This window comes from Vombatus ursinus, unplaced genomic scaffold (assembly GCF_900497805.2).
Source record: "Vombatus ursinus unplaced genomic scaffold, bare-nosed wombat genome assembly UNPS02014810.1, whole genome shotgun sequence".
In the NCBI taxonomy this organism is placed as follows: Eukaryota; Metazoa; Chordata; class Mammalia; order Diprotodontia; family Vombatidae; genus Vombatus; species Vombatus ursinus.
The window spans coordinates 48,133,318-48,150,835 of NW_020954588.1; positions in this window are offsets into that span (position 1 = coordinate 48,133,318).

Sequence of the window (17,518 nt, forward strand, 5' to 3'; positions counted from 1 at the left end):
GCAAGTCTCTTTCTCTCCCTGCATCTCAATTTCCTCATCTCTGACTAAACTGAGGAAATGGGACTCCCTGATAACTGAGGACTCTTCCCTAATGACGTTATATGACTTTATAGTTTCATGGTCTTGACTGGGCTCATCACGGATCCAGCAATGAGCCTGGGAGTCATGAGAACACATGATAATTGGAGGGAGAAACAAAAGCAGCCTGAAATCAAGAAGGAGTCAAGGTATAAATCGAACCTTCTCATGACGAAGGGTCATCCCACCGAAGGCAAACTGAGAAATGCGGGAATAAGGACAGCCTTAAATCAAGATCATTTTGATAGTCATTATTTCCAACTGTTGGGCCAAAGAATAACTCTCCTAGAGTAATAGTGTGAAGGAAAGAAAAAAAATGAAAGAGGGGGAAGAGAAGGGAAAAAAGGGGAGGAGAGAAAAAAAAGAACAGCAAAAGATAACAAAATCCTGTAACTTCTGCTCTTCTCATGTTTCCCACAGCTATACATGGAGAAGTGATTTTGTTGATGTCTGTGTTAAAATGTTCTAACAGGATAATGCTTGTTTTTTTTTTTTTCTGGCTTCTCACCCTGGAGAATCAGAAGCAATTGTGCTCAATAGATGTAGGATTTCCTCTGGTACATTTGCCAGAAGAACACAATCGCTGGCCTTGAAGGATTTATTTGGGGATGTATAGTGTACGTAGTAAGGCTTCCCAACAGCATAAGCCCCACAGAGAGAAGACCCAGCCGAATGCTGGCAGTGAGTCCTGGTACTTTGGCAATCCTCACTGCCTGCATTTCAAGGGGCTTAGCCTGGGGGCCATCCCTTTCAGCTTTAAATCTGATAGAACTCACTATGGGCTAAATAAGCTATGGGCTGCAATGAGGGTTATGCGATGCTTGGTTAAGTGTGGATCATGACCAACTGAGGAAGAACACGTTGTATATTTCATGATTATACACCTGAGTTGTGCACCTCTTTCTACAAATTCTCCTGAGAAATGCATCCAATCCACTTGTCCCCATTAAGCAAGTAGACTAGGCGGTCGATGTGTGTTTCCTCTAGTACAGGCTTGATTATATCTACGGAATACAGAAGATTGTTAGCTATTGCTAAGTTCAGTAAGGGAAGTGAGGAAGCTGACTCTGGGGGAAGGAAGGCACTACCTCCTGCCCGGAAGGAACCCTAATGCTTCCACCAAATTCTTTCCCACACGGAAGCTGCCCGTATACAATGGAGAAAAGCAAGGGCTTTAATAACCTTGGGGCTGCGTTTTTTTACAGGCTACTCTATTACATTGTCATTGCAGAGATGATTGTCTTGAAAGCATGGGGAACAGGAGATCCCAATGAGACCTCACTGCAGCTCCACCTGGGACTGGTTCTGAGAGGCTTTTTCTGTCTGTCCATATTTGGACATAGTCGAGTTAGCAAACCAGATGTTTTCTCTGCACTAAGCGAAACACCGCACAAATATCTCCTATGTAGGCATTGTGTAGAGACTGCCTACAACAAAGGGTGGTCAGTATTCCTGATTTAACAGTAAGGGATGGAAGCGTTTGATTTCACTAACATTGGGGATAATCATCACTCTACCATCGTTACGTGTTGAGGTTTCAGGCACAGAGAAAGCTGAAGGGACCGGCCGATGATTTTAACAAGTTCAGAGAGACAGATGCCCGATTGATACCCTCTTCTGAGACCTTTGGCTACTCTCTGAGGCACCTCTGTGGCAGAGTTAACTAGATTCTTTCAAGCAGAAGTCATGGAACCTTGCCATCATAGGTACTATACATAGAGAAGCATGTTATGAGAGAGGAAGAAAACTGACTGTTTGGACATGGGTTTACACGATGAAATCTTGTTGGGAGAAATGGTCAGAGCATGGTAGAACTCATCAACCTCTGGTATCTTCTGGACAAATGTTTTCATTTTGTGGATGAGAAAACCCGAAGCCTACAAAGGTTAAGCGATTTGCCTAGAGTCATAAGGTTAGCCAGTTATTTAAAATACATGAGCGCGTATTTGTGTGTATGTATACACGAACACTTGTCTTCCCTATTGCTTGTCACCTCCTTGAAAGTGGTGATTGTTTCTTTGTATTTGCAATCCTCTCATCTAGCAGGGGGCCTGGCACAGGGCAGGAGTTTAATAAATGCCTATTGATGAATCTATTGTGGCAAAGACTTAGAAGGGACAGCCCAACATCCTGGTGCAAAAGGCTGAATCACGGGGACAATATACCTATTCATAGATTGTTTTACTCCTTCCAGAGATCTCTGCCCCTCTGCGTTTGCACCTGGGTTTTTGTTTGTTTCTGTAGGACGTCATTTATCCCTCTATCACAGAATCAGAGGGCAGCAGTGTTGGAAGGACCTCGGAGGTTACTTACCTCAACCAGTACCAATCCGGAGGAATCCCTTTGGCAGCAGCCTCCGAAAATATCCAGACTCAGAGGGAAGCCCTGGAAGGACAGACACCTTGCTAGCCCCAAGGAGCTCCATTTCACTTTTGGACAGCTCAAACTATTAGAAAGAGTTCCACACAAGGACACCAAACTCTCTACTAATGACATTAAAAAAATGACAAAATCACTTACTTTGAGTAGTTTTATAATTTGCAGTTATTAAATCAATACTTACTCATGCACATGTAGGATGCAACACTTCCTGCAATCACTCCTTACTCTACTAAATTCAATATATTTGACAAATGAGACTCCAAGAGACGTAACTGAAGTGTCTCTTAATAGTAGAGATCACTCATAGTGATAATATTAAGTTCATAGTTCAGAGGCTGTTCGTGTGTTACCTTCTGGATGTCATAAGAAGGCTAATGCCCCCTCTTAGCATATTTACACATAAATCCCTTAGCAGATATTTTCCTCTATGTGTTTTTGTTCTATCCTTGTAAGACTACTGGAGTCCTTCCCTCCACACAAGTCTCTACTTTCCCTTTAGTGTTTTTCTCATAAAACTTGGTTTAAAATTTAGTTTAACATATTCTCAACCCAAAGTAATGGCAGATGCCACTTCTTCAATATGTAAATTTTAATATTTGGGGGGAAGAGAGATTTGAATCAAAGTAACACATGGCACATGAATTATTTTCTCAACTTTTACCATGGTGGCCAGGTGATCTGCTTGGCCTATGCAATTTTTTTCCAATTCATTTTACTCTGGAGGGCCATTGAACATTTGCTTGGTAGTTTTTAGGTAATGTAGCCCGAGCTTTTTGCATTTTTCAAGTGGTCTGGGAGTATGGGAATACAGAGTTGGGGTGAGGAATAGAGGAAGTGAGACAGAAGAACATTTGTCTGGAGAACTTAGTCAGTTGGCCTGGAACCTTGAGAATCTGACTGGCCTATGTGGGAGATATTATCCGAAATGGCTCCTGCCAATTTTTATTTGGAGCCAGATTTCTTTGGCGGTGAGAGAGACCAGACAAAATATGAACTACTACAAAATAAAATCACTTCATACACACACAACATCTAGTGGTCCCTCCCATGAAGACTGGGGAACACTGGCCATACCCATGTCTGCGTGTTTGGGAGACATAAGCTCAAGGTGCTTTCAATCACCATTTTGACTTTTGAATTTGTTGGTATCGTGATGCTGGAGTTGTCTTATGACTGACTGATAACAAGTAAGATGGTAAATTCCTTTGTTTTCCTCTTCGGAAATTTGCGAAATGTCTAATGTCTAACTAGGATGGTACAACTGTAGTATCGTCCCAGGGTGCCAGCATGAGGGGTGTGGCTTCCTCCTGTTAGACCATCTTCATTTCCTTGCTTTTTGAGGACTCCACCCCTTCTACCCAATGAAGCCAACCCAAGAGTCCTATTGCAGTGGAAATGGGAATGAGAGTTGGAGAGGAAGAGGCTGCCCCCGACCCATAAACAGCCCGTTCTCTGCACCAACATCAGCCCCACCCTGCCTTGCTTACACTCCCCTCCTCCCCTAGCTGGTTTGGCCTCAGATAAAACAATGTCCAGTTATGGCAGGCCTGGTATACTAGAGAAAGCCATTGTGCATTAGATAAAATCCCAGATCTTCTCTCTGAATGTTGGGGCCTAGCAATTCCAGCAGGAGCAAAAACAACAAGCCTCATTCCCATCAGTAATTATATTTGTCAGCTCTGAGTTCAAGAATTCTGGGTTGCTTAAATGGTCTCAAATAGCGCTGCTAAACCAGAGCCGACATCTTTGCTCCATTTTTCCCCATATATGTATTTTTCCCTAAAAGTCCTGCTCTATGGCCTTATGTGAGTGACTGTATCCCTTGAATGGTATACATGAAGTGCACCCACTCCAGCAGGCACCACTGAGCTGGAAAGGTTTCAGGCAAAGGCCTGGTGATGGATTGTATGTCCGATGTCCGGTAATTGACCCAGCTAAGTCTGAGGAGGGTCCTCACACAAAAACGGACCTCGGGATGAAGTATTTTGGCCATAGACATTCCTCAAGCCTCCACCCAGCAAGAACATGAGAAGTGATGTCCAGCGGTGGGTGAGGGATACCCAGAGTGTGGTCTGACATAGAAGCCCCTACAAGGCTTGTTCATTAATTGATCGTTGCTTGACCGGCACGGAGGAAGTCACAGATCCCTGAGTTAGGTTCATTCACATGAGAACAAGATTGATTCATGTCACGTAATGGGTTTATTTCTGAAAATCCACATGCAAGATGAATTTTTTAACTCAAACTTCATTTCAAATGCACTCTGGCAGTCCCCCTTTTAAAGGAATATTATATTATTGCATCATAAATTTATTATAATATTGTATTTATCATAGCTTATTGTAATATTATAGTTTTGCTATAATAATAATGAGCAGCTAGGTGGTACAGTGGATAGAGCTTTGGACCTGGAGTCAGGAAGACCTGAATTCAAACATGACCTCAGATGCTTACTAGCTGTGTGACCCTGGGCAAGTCACTTCACCCTGTTTACTTCTGTTTCCTCATCTATGAAATGAGCTGAAGAAGGAAATGGCAAACCACTCACTCCACTGTCTTTGCCAAGAAAACCTCAAATGGGGTCATGGAGAATCAGATAGGACTGAAATGACTCAATACCATAATAAGTAAAAGATACTTTAAAGTTTTCAAGTGCTTTACATATCATATTGCATTTGTCCCTCAGAGGAAGGTGCTATTGTCATCCTCATTTTCCCGAGGAGGCAACTGAGGCCCAGAGAGGTTAAATACTTTGCCCAAAGCCACGCAGCTAGCAAGTGTTTGGGGCAGGATTGTGACCCAGATCTTTTTGACTCCAAGTCTGGAGTCATATAGGGAGAATGGATTCTCTAAAAGGGAAGAACACCAGTAATTTCTGGCATACACACAGAGCTTTCTTCATCGATAAGGAAATCTGACTAGATTGCTTACTAGCGATATCGGAAATGAGTCCTAGCAACTTTTGTTTGGTGGTCAGACTTTGGTAGCAAGACGTGTGAATCAAGCAGGACATCTTCCTTCCCTAGTCTCACACCCCGCATTTGATACCCTTAATATAGTAACAAATCAATGGTAGGTGACTGGACGTGGGGGGGGGGGCATGACCTTGCTCCTGTGGGCGTGCTTGGGGGATCCAGGTGCAAAGTGCCCTCGCTTAGTTAATACAGCCAGTCCTGAGGCTCCATCCTGTGATTAAACCTGCTGATTAGACATGGTGATTGTTTTCTCAGTGATTTGAAAGAAGGCGTAGGTGGCAAACCTATTCAATCTTGGGATGGTAGGAAGCCGGGAGGGAGAACTAGCTCACCAGACAACAGAACTGGGATGTAGGAACGTGCAGATGGCCTAGAAAACCCTAGGACAGTGCTAACAAGATGAAGATTAACAGGGTCAAGGAAGATTAATAGGGTCTTCTACTGGGACTCCAACTACACTCTTCACAACTCATGATAGAGAAGCAATGGCCAGATAACAATTTGCCAGAAAAAAGTCTAGGATTTTTAGTGAATCACAAACTCGGGATGAATCAAGAGGATAAGATCATCATCAAAACCCCAAAATAAAACCAAACTAATCAAAACATAGGCTGCCTTGAGAGGCTCAGCATCCAAGAAATCACGGAGCCATTTCGACACTTGCAGAATGTACCGCATGCCTTTCTTCCATTGGTGATTACCTGCAGGAACCAAGGCTCCTCTCTACCTTCATTATAATCAGTCCTTGGCTAAAGCCCTAAGTGTGGTCTAAGACTCACTATTCCCTGCCCTACCGAGACCACATCTAGAACAATCATTTTTGTGTCATGAGCTTCTCAGAAAAAAAGTTTTTAAATGCAGAAAATAAAATACATAGGATTACAAACAATTATATTGAAATAAGAAGTTTAGAGACCTCTGAATGAGAATTAGATGGTCAGTTCCAGGCACCACCTTTTAGGAAGAGTATTGATAAACTGACCCATGGGTCAGTTGATGGGACCATCAAGAAGGTGAGAGGACTGGAAAATGTGCCACCAATGGTTGGTTAAAGCAATGGGGGATGTTAAGCTGGAAGAAGAAAAAACTGAGAAGTGGCGCCACATTTGTCTTTGTCTTCAAGAATCTGAATATCTTTCTGGTGGAAAGAGAAGAGATTTGGTCTGCTAGCTCTTAGAAGGCTAGAACTAGGAGAGATGGATGGACGTCATGGAGAGAGATGCTGGCTCCATGTAAGGAATACACTGACCAACAGGGAGAGCCATCCCAAAGAGGAAAGGGCTGTTTGGGAGGCTGCAGGTTCTCCTCACTAGAAAGAAGCCTTTTCCAAAAGCTAGAAGATGACTGGGTTGTAGGAGAGAAAGTTCCGGTCCAGGCATGGTTTAGATTAGATGGCCTCTGGTCCCTGTTGAATTTCTGGATTGGTGAAATTAAAGAAGAGGTAAGAAGGGGATGAGAATTTCCATGTATCTCTCCATCTGATATCTATCTAATAGCTGCTACATTTTTAGCACCTACTATGTGCAAGGCACTGTACTAAGCATGTTTTTTTTTAGCTATTATCCCATTTGTTCTTCGCAACAACTCTGAGAGATAGGTGCTATCATTATTCCCATTTTACAGTTGAGGAAACCGAGGCAAACAGAGGTTAGATAACTAACCAGCAGGTTACCCATCTAGTTAGTGTCTGAGGCTGAATTTGAACTCAGGTTTTCCTGACTCCAGGTCTAACACTCCATCCACTGTACCACAGGCTACCTCAAGAAACCTTGCCCAGATCAGCTTCATTGACAGTTTCTGATTTTGCTTCCTCATATCCCATCTATTACACTGAATTCGCTTTGCTTGAGTTGAAAATATGTGGCTCGAATTTGTTGGTTTTATCCCATTTCTCTATCCCCTTCCTTCCTGTTCTGTCTCAGGCATTTTGAATGTATTTTCTTACCTCGGGTCTTGACTTTAAATCATTATCACTGCCGTAAAACAGTAATCAAAATAATCACATATTCTCTTACCTCCATCTTGCATGCTTCTCTTGTCCTGTCCTCTGATAAAATGAAAGCAGTCAATGATCAACACCTGGCATAATAGATGTTTATTGACTGGCTAATGACGATGCCAATGACAGTAATAATGATGACAAAGCGTATAGTGACAACGCAGACCTCTAACATCTACTTGGCGTTTTCAGGACAAGTCTTCCTTTGTGATATGTTGTGGCTAATTCACTCCCATCATGTGAATCTCCATTGTTGTTATCTGGTCATTTTTCAGTGGTGTCCCACTCTTATGACCCCATTTGGAGGTTGTCTTGGCAAAGATACTGGAGTGGTTTGCCATTTCCTTCTTCAGCTCACTTGACAGATGAGGAAACTGAGGCAAACAGGGTTAAGAGATTTGCTCAGGGTCATACAGCTAGTGTCTGAGGCTAGATTTGAACTCAGGTCTTCCTGATTCCAGGCCCAGAGCTCTATCCGCCGAGCCACCTAGCTGTCTCCTGGACACATTCATGTAGCTGGGAAGTACTCAGGCCACTTCTGTCTCCAAGTTCAGTGTTTTTTGCCTCTAGGCCATCTGCTTCCCTTTGTGAAAATCAGTCGACAATCAATCTGTCCCTCAACATTTATAATAAACCCGGGTGTCATGCATTCTCAGCTCTTTCTGGTGTGAAGTTTATTGAAGATTTTTTAAAACCATCTCAGAGTACTGCCTTTGGGCAACTTTGAATGGCTCATATGGACTGACCCAACTAGCTCTGTTTGAACAAGTCTCTCAGCCCTTGCCTGCCTGAGGAATATTCTTGTTAACATCTCTGCCCATGTGCTCAGCTGAGGGTGGAGTGCTGTGGGTAACCAAGAGGCTAGCCAAGCATGTCTACCTTCAGAACCAGCGCTCCAGGAGCTAGTCAGTCCCATAGCATTCCTCACCAGATATTTTCTTAGGTCTGTGACCACCATCCCCATCATTCTGAATCAGCGGGTCTGATCTCCATGCAAAACATCTTTGATTCAGGCCAAAAGCTGAATGATACGTGAGCAGGATTCAGCTTCCTCATCTGTAAAAGGAAGTGGGTGAATTGACTGCTAAGCCCTTTCTTGGCTTTAGTAGGGTAGAGTGGAAAGACCCTTAAAATCAGAGGAACCAGTAGGAAACCTCACCCTGCCTACTTCCTCCCTGGGTGACTTTGGGTCAGTCAATTAACCTTTCTGGGCCTCAATTTCTTACATTAGATGGTCTCTAAGGACACTTTCAGCTCCAAATCCTATGATTCTATACCAGAAACTGCTGTGTTATAGTAGGAATAAAGCTGGAGGTAGTCAGGAGAGAGTTCAACTGACCTGATACTTACTGACTGTATAACCCAGGGCAAGTTACCTCTCTGTGCCTCAGTGTCTTCACCTGTCAAATAAGAAGAATGCCACCTTTAGTACCTACTTCACAGGATTGTAGAGAGTATCTCTATGGGAAACACTCAGAGCTCTATCAAAATGGCACCTCTTAGCATGACAGCACCTGACAAACATCCTAGGATTCTAGGATTCCAAGCAGATCGCTGACTTCAATGAACTTGTTTTCCTGGTGAAGACACCAGGGCCCAGACTGGCCCAGCATCATGTAGCTACTGAGTAGCTATGCTAGGACTCAAACGCAAACCCTCTGAATCCCAGCTCCGGGTCCTTTCCCTTCTGTACCAAGTCCTCCATCTCCAGGGAATGGACGGGCGCAGGTGTTGCTACCTGTGTTTTAAAGTAATGAAAAAAACCAGTCTCCTGTTAGCCCTCAAAACTCATAGAGTCTGAAAAGGCAAAAGGCATTTCTGCCCAACCAATTTTATGAGCGTTTGGCTTTGCTAGATGTCAGCTGAACACTTTGTCTTCCACCACAAGGAACATTTTCAGAGTTCCAACAGCACACTATGTCCTCCATTTTTATTGCCTCAAATTATCATGCAAGGAGCACCAAAAAAGACATGAAAGGGTTTCTTTGTGTGCCTACACACACACACACACACACACACACACACACACACACACACACACAAGGATTTTGATCCACCAGTCTGCTCTCCCTGCCCTTTCCCCATTCCTCTGAACCACACCCAAAGGTACTGGCTGCTGCCCCAGAGACATAGTTGAAGGTTTCAAAACTAATCTAGTTTGTTTAAAAGTAGGGACTGCGTTTAAGTCCAAGGAGAAAGTCCCCTTTCTCAAGTCCAGTGAGGGAAACAGAGTTCTCAGGCTTTTTAAGAGTAATATCAGATACACAAAACATTGCTTTGTTAGGTATCGACTGGTTTCAGTGACAGGAATCATCGGTCTTACCGACAGTGAGGGGATGCTGAATTATTCTGCCGTCCTCTCCCATTCTGGGGGCTTTGGAAAGCTTACTTTTTGGACCTCCATGTCATGGTGACATCATGGAATGGGTGCTGCTTTAAGTTTTAATCCCTTTGTGGCTTAGGGGAATTTTCTACATCTATGAAGTAAGCTCGTAGGATTAAAGATTCGAAGCTGGAAAGGACCTCCCAAGTTATGGAGAGTAAAGCCCTCATTTCACAGATAAGGAAACTGAGGCTCAGAGATTTACAGAAACTTGTTTACTGACTCAGAGGGAGGGTCTGAACCCAGTCCTCTGGTTCCAGAGCCAAGGACCTTCCATTTATTTGCTCCTTGGTTACTTGCGGAAAAGCATCGGGTAATTCAGAGCCTGAAGCCCTCACAGCCCTTTGTTGGGTCATAAATAATTGTATTGTAGCAGAAGCTTAGGTCATCCACACTCCAGAAAAATGCATTTGCTGGCAGCCACCTTCTTAGAGACCCTGATTTATTTCGAACTGGGGTCCCATGCTTAATTTGTAATCCTGTTTTTCATTTTTCAACCTTTTCCCAAATATCTACTGGGATTTTGGTCACATCCAATCCTAAACTGAGTAAGAGAAAGAAAAACAGTAGCATTCATGGTTGTTGCTGGTTGCCTTTTAAAGAACGCGAGCTCATTTTAAACATCAACCTGACGTGTTGTGTTCTAGGACTTGGCCCCACGCTATTTTGCAAACAGATCGTAGAAGGGGCTAGTATTTGGGGATGAACTCAGCACCATGTACAGAACCCAGTGAGATGCCTGTTCTGCTTATTCTTTTTTCCAAAGTATGCCCATTCCTACATGCCAGGCAGGTAAAGTGCACTTGGGAAAACGGGTCTTTTCTGTGTTGTGATAAACCCGACAGGGTGTACATTTTTTTGAGACAAACTTACATTTCACTACAAATTACTTAATTTCAACAACTCATAAGATCAGAGATTTATCGTCCTTAAGGCCAAGGAGCCAAATCCCCTTGTTTAACAGATAAAGAAACTGAGGCCCAGAGAGAGTAAGCAACTTTTCCACATAGGTAATAAGTGTCTGAGGCAGGATTCACACTCACATTTCCAAGCGCATTGATCTAACCTTTTCTAATGCCGCGTGGTAGCACATGGGTGATCCTGGGCTCTTGAAGGCTCTGCTAGTGGACTGTGAACTCTGACAGGGTCTGCCATGTTAGCAAGGCTTCAGACAAAAGACTGTGTTCTTTCTGAAGGTCAAGACTCTTGTTGCTTAATTCTTTGGTTATGGCAAACCAAGAAGCGAAGAAAACAAAATACAAGATGGCCTTTAGTCAGATGTCTGCAGGATACTGAAAATCACACAATATTTAATTTTTAGTCTATAAGCATTAGCTCAATTGTTGGCATTCTAAAAAGATTCTTGCCCAGTGACTGAGTCGGCATACTATTGAAATGAAACAGATTGGTCTTGACTTTCTCACTGTAAACCAGAGGACAAAAAGAATTTACAATCAAGTGAAAGGAAGAATGCTGGTTGTCCTGGGAGACACAAATATAGTAGTTGGCAGAGTGGTTTTGTTGGTGAATCTGACGTTAGCAAGAAACATAATTTTATGAGAAATTTGGTCACCATATACTGGAGGGAAGATCATGAACATTTGAAAAAAAAAAAAAAAGACCACCAAGAATGTAATTGTAGCTTATGTGCCAACATCAATTGCAAAGAATGAAGAGACCAAAAAATGCTTCAAGAACTCAGTAGTGATAATTAAATCAACATATACTTTAATATTCAGTGACTTTGGGGGGAAATGGGCATCAGAGAGAATTGAGAAAAAATCATGCCGTAAAATATGGATAAAGAAAAAAATGAGAAAGATCGAAGGTTTTTTACACTAAACAGAATCCATACATAATATATTTTGGTAAGAAAATTGAGTCAAGAGTCACTAGGCAAAGTAAACATCAAAGCTCATCAGAAAATATGAAAATCTTAAATAAAAAATTTTGTGATTAGCAAGCTCTTATCTCTTTTCAAAATTGAACAATAAAAGAAAATCCTAATAATAAATGTACATAGTAAGCAAAACAAATTTTCACCACGGCCATGTCCAAAAATGTATGTCTACTTCTGCATTTTTTAGTCTATAACCTCTCTGGCAAGAGATAAGTAACATTCTTCATCTTTGTTCCTCTGGAATTGTGATTTATTATTGCATTGATTGGAATTCTAAAATCGTTCAAAATAGGTCTTCTTTATGACATGGTTATTGTTGTTATTATATAAATTGTTATCCCAATCCTGCCCACTTCATTTAACATCAGGTCATATAGTTTTTTTTTCAATTTCCTCTGAAACTGTCCATTTTGTCATTTCTTATGGTGCCATAATATTCCACTATATGCCATACTTTTTTAGCCATTCACATATAGGTAGAATCCCCCTTAGTTGCTAGTGTTTTGCTACCATCAAAAAAGTGGCTATATTATTTTTGTCCATGTGGTTCCTTTTCTTCTTTCTGTGATCTCTTTGGGGGTATAGGCCAAGTATCATTGGCTTAGTGACTTGGGGGCATAATTCCAAACTGCTTTCCAGAATGTCTGAACCAATTCATCATTCCACCAACAGTGTGTTCCACTAACAACACTTGTTTTCACATGAACCTTCCAGCATTTATAATTTTTCTCCCTTGTCATCTTTGTGAATCTGATGGGTATAAGATAGAACTTCAGAATTTCTCTAATTCAAATTCTCCTTATTAGTAATGAGTTATTCATATGTTATTGAGAGCTTGGATTTCTTTCTTTGAAAACTGCCTGTTCATATCCTTTGACCATTTATAAATTAAGGGAAGGCTCTTATAAATTTGAATGGGTCACAAATATTTTTTATATCTGACCTTTATCTGAAAAACTTGCGGCAAAGATTTTTTCCCACCTACTTATTTACCTTTTAATTTCTACTATATTAGTTTTTTTGGTGCAAAACTTAAAAAAAAAATATGTTACCCAAAGTATCCATTTTATTTTCTGTGGTTCTCTCTATCTATTGCTTACTTGTAAACTCTTCTCCTAGCCATAGATCTGAAGGATAATTTCTTCCATGCTTCCTTAATTTTTTCACAATATTAACTTTTATGTTGAAGTCATGGATGCATTGGGAGTTTATCTTGGCATACAACGAGAGATGTAGCTTTAAATCTAATTTCCTCCAGACTTAGCAATTTTCGTCAAATAGTGACTCCTTCCCCTAGTAACTGGAGTCTTTGGCTTTATTTAACATTATGTTTCTGTGATCATTTGCTTCTGGATGCTGTGTACCTAATCTGTTCCACGGATCAAACTCTCTATTTTTATTAACCAATATCAAATGATTTTAATAACTATTACTTTGTGGTATAGTTTGACATACTGATAGGCCCCCTGCTTTTCCACCTTTTTCATTACTTCTTTAGATTATTATATTTTAGCAGATCAAAAATTACTAGTTATTGATTTAGAAATCATCTTTAAGTCTGTTCTCTATGTCTAATCAATAGACTCATTATAACAAAGATCAAAACCAATATCAAGTTAGAGGAAGTAATAAAAATGATAAGGTGATATGATGCTCAACTGAAGTAATTCAACACATTCTCTTTAAACAAGCTGTTGATACTGAAATAGAATAAAATAAACAAATAGAATAAAAAGAAAAGACAAAAGCATGGGCTACTTGATAAGAAAGTTTAACTAATGGAAAGTTTAGCTAATGTAAGAGATCCTAGAAGCCAATTTGGGTAGCCCAGTGGGGACCACCTTATCTGATGGGGAAACATGGTGGCCAAGTTTCAAATACAGCGAGCTCATTCGTGAAATCTTGTTGAAAAAGATGGCAGGACATTTTGAGAAGTGTTACCTAACTAAACAAGAAGTACTTGGAGAAAAGATTTATAGAAATCTTGGTCACAGACCCAACTAATAGAGATTATCCAGAGGACCTGACAAGAGGGAAATGGAAAAGATCTCTATAAATTGATGTGAGAAACTCTGACCTCCATCAGTGACGGGGAAGCTGCCCTGCTTGCATTTTAACATCACAGTCCCTAATGTTCTACATGAGGAAATAGAAATAACACTAAAGAAAACAAAGGTGAAAAGAGCAGCAGGTCCAAAGAAAGGATACGTAGAGGAAGGTCAAGAGTTTTGATGGCATTGAGAGTTATCTTCTCAAGATACTTAAAAGAGGATAAGATATCAAAAACATTGGGGGGGGGGGGTGAATTAGGATTGTATTAGTACCAAGAAAAAAATAAAGATAATGGAGAAAATAATAATAACTATTAACCCCCAAGCTTATTTTATCAAGACTACATATTTATTAGAATGATCTACACATGTATTGAGAGTATCAGTGATGAAGGCAGAGGAAGAGAAGAGGTAGATATGTGGAAATGAGATTCTATAGTGGACCTCATCTTTACAAATAGACCGTAGAGAATATAAGGCTCTCTTGTGTGTATTGTTTGTTGACTATATTAAAAAGCATTTAACCATAAAAATGATGCCATAATGTCTCTCCTCCAGCAAGATATCTTTCATATATGTCAAAATCATATAAAATTCCTTGGAAGTTTTAGCAACAGGAATAACTTTATTTTATGACCCTCCAGTGATTAATATCAAGTAATGAAGAAAACAGGGAGGTGCAGACTCTCCACTGTCACAGAGGGTATTCAGCGTAGAAACTAAATGGAAGAGGGATTCTCTATAAAAGGTCAGGAATCCTATATGCTCCTGTTGGCAGATGACTCCAAGCACATTGTGTCAACTACCAGAACACCGCAGTACTTCCTATATGGAGTCAAGAATCACACAAAAGAATTCAGCTCAATTAGTTATGCATGAAAAACCAAGTGGATTTAGAGGGCCTTTAGTTCAGGCGTTGGCATCTAGGTGGAGATAGAATCCAAAGAGCTGGTTCATTAGGACCTATAGTTCAGAAAGATGCTGAAGATGGAGAATTTACTGAGCATACAACTGAACAGGAGAGCAGACTGGATTGACCTTGGGAAATTTCATAATCCCAAGCTTCCCTCTAAAATTAATGCCCATCTTTTCTAACGTTAATATTCTTCTAAAGAAGTTATAAAGATGCAGGTCATAGAATGCTAAAGTCTCTGAACAATCATTGCTGCAGGGATCCCAATGCATAAGGAAGCTGCAATATAAATCCAATGATGAACTGTCTAGAAGATGCATAAATTTCATTCAATTCAACTGAAATGGAATTAAATTCCATTGTACAGTTCTTAGCACATAGTAGGCTCTTAATTAAATGTTTATTGACTGACAAATTGAAAAACTTACATCATTGCCTATGATGTACAAAGCACTTTGCCGGGTTCTGAGAACACAAAGACAAATGTGAAAAAAGTTCCTGCCCTCAAGGAACTTACATTCTCCTAAGCAAAGAGCTGGTAAACAGAGAAGTAAGTACAAAATAACTGCAGGAAGCAGAGAGCACTTACTAATTCGAGGAACCCAAAAAGGCTTCCAACTGGAGCTGGAAGCTAAGCTGAGTTTTGAAGAAAGCAAAGGTGAAGGAGGAGCCAGCAGATTCCTGTTTGGGAGGCCAGCCTGCAGGTGAGAAGGGGGAAAGGGAATGTCGAGTTAGAGCCATGATGACAAAATCACTTTGGCTGGAACATGGAGTCAGTGCAGCGGTGGTATATAAAATATTTCTGAAGAAGCAGCAGTCGCATTTTCCAGAGGACTTTAAAAGCTGAATGGAAGAATTTGTATTTTGTCTCAGAGGAAAAGAGTCGCTGTATATTCTAGCAATGGAGTGCATGGTCAGATGTGTGTGTCAGGATGATGACTTTGGCTGTTGTGTGGAGGGAAGAGAAGAAGCAGGAAAACCAATCAGGAGCCTATTGCAATAAAGACTTGATGTAAGTCATATCAATAGGGAGAGAAGGGGATGGATGTGAAACATGTTGTAAAGGTAGAATTGATAAGATATGACAACTGATTGAATAGGCAGGGATAAGGGAGGCTGAAAGAACGGGCAAGAATGACCCTGAAGTCACATGCCCAGGTGGCTCAAAGGATAGTAGTATCCTTGGTGAAAAATAGGAAATTTGGAGAAGGCTGGATTTGAGAAGGTGTCTATTAATCAGTAGAGCCAGCATTTTATAGCACTTTAAGGTTTGCAAAGTATGTTCCACATTCCCTTACTTGATCCTTACAACAACTATAGGACTGCTATTATCCACATTTTACAGATGAAGAAACTGAGACAGACAGAGGTTAAGTAACTTTTGTCCAGGGTCACACAGCTAGTAAGTGTCCAAGGACAGGTTCAAATTGTTTTAAATATGTGTTTGGGATGTTAACGGAATGTACAACAGGCAGTTGGTGATATGACACTGGAAATCAGGGGAGATGTGAGCTGGGCATATACATTTGGGAATCACTCTAAAATAATTGAATCCATGGAAGCTGCTGAGAGAGAAGGGGGAGAGAGAGGACAGAAGAGGACCCAGTAGAAAGCTATGAAGAATGCCTATAGTTGGAGGTAAGGACATCGCTTATGACCCAAAATAAACAGTTACAGGAGCAGTCAGGAAGAAGAATCAGGAAAAAGGGGTGTCATGAAAACCCACAGAAGAGAGAATATTAGGAGGACAGTGGTCATAGGGTTGAGAAAAAAAGAGAGAGGCCAAGAAGAATGAGTCTGAAAAAAAGTCTGAATTTGTAATTAAAAGCTACCTGGTCACCTTGAAGAGAGCAGTTCCATTCCAGCAGGTGGGTCAAGAGCCCAAATGCCATCAATTATGAAGGGTTAAGAATTGAGTTCTAAGTGAAAAAGTAGAAGCCATGGGTATAGACATTTTTTTTTCAAATCATCTAGCTGTGAACAGGAGGATAGATAAAGGATTATAGCACAAGGGGATGGCAGAATCAAATGAAGACTTTGTGATGGATAGAGAATATCATCAGAGAGATGGATGAACAGAAGAGAAGTGAGGAGCAGAAGGCAGGCAGGAATCCACTGAAGTCATTTGCACAAGGGCAAGAGATGAAGAAGAAGCTCCCATCATCTTGGGACCCGACAGGATTTATGGGCGAGAGTAAACGTGTTTCAAAGGCTGAGAGGGCAAGCATGGGTTCCCATCTGCATCTGCTCTCTGTGGGGCAGCCTTCGGTCGGTGAGATCCTCTAGCCACCAAAGTCACAAAGGATGGACTCCTCATTTTTATCGTACTCCTCTCTCTATTTCCAAATGTAGTATTCTGGCATTCGTTGCTCTCACCTACTTACAAGTTACAGTCTGCTGCATTTCTGCATTCTTCTTCTTCCTTATAAACAGCAGGCAAGATGTACTCAGACAGAAAGAAAGACTAAAAAGGAAAGTGTTTCATCTACCAAAGATGAGAAGCAGGCTCTTTTGGCAGGCTAATAATCTTCCAGAAAGGATTACAGCAAAAGGTGTTTCAGAAAAGCTCATCCCTAAATTGGCCTCTCTGAGCAAGGTGTTCAGATATCAGTGAGAGACAGAAGTCATGAAGTGGGGGGAAACCCACAGAACATATGTATTTGGGAGTGAAGTGGCCACTCCCTTTCATAAAGATTTTGAGATGCCAGGGAGCAGCATCATGAGTTAGATTCGTACCTAAGGACCTTTAAATCACCCAAGATCGTGTAAAATTCCTCCAAGGAATGTGTTATGGTCTGCCTTCTCCTGGGGTGTATTAATATACAAGTCACTTACTT